This window comes from Chrysochloris asiatica, unplaced genomic scaffold, assembly GCF_000296735.1.
Source record: "Chrysochloris asiatica unplaced genomic scaffold, ChrAsi1.0 scaffold00011, whole genome shotgun sequence".
NCBI lineage: Eukaryota > Metazoa > Chordata > Mammalia > Afrosoricida > Chrysochloridae > Chrysochloris > Chrysochloris asiatica.
The window spans coordinates 24,288,534-24,291,945 of NW_006408529.1; the positions used below are offsets into that span (position 1 = coordinate 24,288,534).

The window sequence follows — 3,412 nt, forward strand, 5'->3', positions numbered from 1 at the left end:
TACAATGGTTTCCAGTGGGCCTCATAGGGAAGGTGCTAGGGAAAGAAAGGAGCAGGTGCATCGCAGCTCCTGCACCCACTCCAGTAACCAGAGAATACCAGTAGGCGGAGTCTGGAAGGCGGTTATGCTACGGGGGGTGGGGGTGGGGGGGCAGTAGGGGCGAGGGGCGGTAGGCGATATGGCGCCCAGAAAGCCCGCTGCTTCAAGCGCCAAAACAGAAGGTCACTCGTTCAACAACTTACCAAACAGCCCTCAAACCAACCCCCAAACCCATTCAGACAATGCTAACTGATAAGGAGTCTGCAGCGACTGGATGAAAAGTTCAGATGACCCGCCTCCCCGGTGGGGGCTGAATAACAAAACAAGTTTCTACAAAGCAACATCTCCTAATTCCATTTAGCATTTAATTTTCCCTTATCCTAGGATTCCAAGTAAGGGACAGAAAAGAGCGGGTGGGTAGATGGAAGGACGTTGTAACTAAGCACTCTCTTCTTAACCAAAGCCAGGAACGCCTCCCGCGGCCCCATTGCCGTCAAAACCGAGACGAGATCGCAGAAATCACAGCCCGGATCAAACTCTTAAGAGTTGCGCCACTCGTCACCTGACCTGCTGCCCCCAAAATTCTGGGCACGAGAACCCCACAAAATGGAATTTGGGGGGTGGGGTGAGAGGGAGCACAGAGACTAGGGCCACGAAGGCCTCTGCGCGTGAGAATTCGACCCACCGCACCCGACACCCAAACTACCTCTCCGGCTCCGTTTCCTCCACCCACAAGGGGGTTTCCTGGAGCCCCTAGAACGCAAGGCGGCCTTCTCCTCGAGGCCAGAAAAAGAGGGGTAGGGAGGCACGAAGGGGACTCTGCAGTCGCCAAAGTGTCCCTAGATGCTCACCGGGGAGATCGCGCCGCTCGGCCCCAAGGGGAGGGGCGGAATGTCTCCCTAGAGGATGGGAAGTAAGAATCGAGAAAACCCAGGATCACACCGAGAAAGGTTGAGTCCGAGGCCCAATAAAGGGTCAAGTATCCCAACGCCATGGCTCTCCCGCCCCTGCGGCGTGCTGCCCACGGTTGCCTAAGGCTGGGGACGTGCAGGCATTACCTGTAAACGAAGCAGCCGTTCCTGCCAAGGGCGGAAAAGCGGTCAGTCCCCACAACCAGTCACCGGCAACGGTCCTCCCTCAGAGACCGCAGCAGGAAAGGTCTACAAGTCTCCAGGCTGCCTAGGGCCCAATGGCCGCCTTTTTCTACTCTAACTATACAACGCCAACCGCCGCAGCCACCGCCATCTTAGGATCTCATTGTGGTGGGAGAGGAGGGGCGGGGGGACTGCAGAGGGGGCGACGCGCGGTGAGACATGCGCCGTCTCCTCGGCAACGGCGGCGCAGGGGCAAGCACTCGCAGGGGCGGGTTCCGCAATGAAAAATGCGCTAGACTGGAGTCATGTGACCCGCCAAAGTCTGTGGTGTCACCTCTGGCTCTTTGGCGCAGATTATACAAACCAACACCCAGAGACTACATATCCCATCATGCTAGCTCGACCCAGTGCTATAAATACCGGCCAGGCATTAGGAAAAGACTACACATTCCAGTATGCTGTACGCTTCCCTACGCTGGCTCGAGGCCTATGCGGAAGTGGATTGACCGGGCCTTGTTGTTGTTGTCAGGTGCCATCGAGACGGAACCGACTCATAGCGACCCCATGCACAGCCGAACGAAACAATGTCCGATCCTGGGCCAACCTCACGACCGCTGCCACACTTGAGTCCATCAATGATGCCACCTGGCCTTAGCTGCTTGGAAAACTGCGGAGGCATGTTTTTGGTTTTCCTGAGGTGTTGGCAGGGGGAGAAAAGACCCAGATTGCCTCCTATACCGTGGCCATCCATAGCACTCACTAAGAAATGGAAACAAAAGAAACCTTACAATCTAGTCCAGCCCCCTAATTTTACACGTGAGAAAATAAATCCACGAGAGTGAACCAGTTTGATAGGTCATATAGCTAGTCATTCATCTATGCAAAGAAATTTGGAAGACACCTTGCCAACTGACTAGAAAAGACCCATATTTGTGCCCATTCCACAGAGAGGTGATCGAACAGAATGTGGAAGTCATTGGAAATACCATTAATATGTCATACGAATAAAATTTTGCTGCAGATAATCCAAACACAGAAAACTGCCAGAGGTTCAAGCGGATTCAGATGAGAACGTAAACTGAGCAATATTATTGCTGACTTCAGATAGATTTTGCCTGAAAGCAGAGAATACCAGAAAGATGTTTACCTGTGCTTCATCGACTATATGCAAAGGATTTCAGTTGTGTGGACCATGAAAACCTATGGACACATTGTGGAAAATGAGTATTCAGGAACACTTAATTGTGTTCATGAGGAACCTGTGCATAGATCAGGAGGCAGTTATTTGAACAGAACAAGGAATACTTGAATGGTTTAAAATGAAGAAAGGTGTGCTCCAGGATTGTTTTACCGTATTTATTCAATCTGTATACTAAGTAAATAATCCAGGAAACTAGATTATATGAAGAAAAGTGACATCAGGATTGGAGGAAGACTCAAAAACAACCTGCGATGTTCAGATGATAAAACCTTGCTTGCTGAAAATAAAGAGGACATAAAATATTTACTGATGAAGATAAAAGACCACAACTTTCTAAAGGGTTCCAATTCAATGTAAAGAAGACAAAAATCCTCATCACTGGAGCAATAAACAACATCCATTACGAATCGGACTGTGAACAGCAAGGTCAGAAGTTCAAAACTACCAGCTGCTCCGCGGGAGAAAGATGAGGCGTTCTGCTCCCGTAAAGATTAACAGCCTCGGAAACCCTGTGCAGGGTCGCTATGAGTCGGAACCGACTCCACGGCACAGAACGAAACAACAAATATAGATGATGAAAAGATTGAAGTTGTCAAAGACTTCATTTTACTCGATCAACCATGAACACTCATGGAAGCATTAGTCAAGAAATTAAACAGCGTATTGTATTAGGTAAATCCGCTGTACAAGACCTCTCTAAAGTGCTCAGGAGTAAAAATGTCTGTTTGAGGATTAAGGTGTGCCTGACATAAATCATGGACTTTTCAGTAGCCTCATATGCATGTGAAAGTTGGACAGTGAATAAGGAAGATCATAGAAGAATTGATGCATTTGAGTTATAGTGATAAAGGAAGATATTGAAAGTACCACAGACTGCCAAAGGAACAAACAAATCTATGTTGAAAGAAGTACAGCCAGAGTGCTCTTTGGAAGCCAGGATAGCCAGACTTCATCTCTCATACTTCATCTCTCATACTTCAGGAAGGTAAAGTGGAGGATTAGGGAAAAAGAGGGAGACCCCCAGCGAGATGAATTGGCACAGTGGCATTCGTGATGGGTTCAGGCGTAGCAACAATTG

General features: G+C 49.0%; 1 pseudogene; it reads left to right on the forward strand.

Moving 5' to 3' along the window:
- The first annotated feature begins 1,352 nt into the window (after window positions 1-1,352).
- Window positions 1,353-3,412, forward strand: part of LOC102817816 — a 13,475-nt pseudogene continuing 11,415 nt past the window's right edge.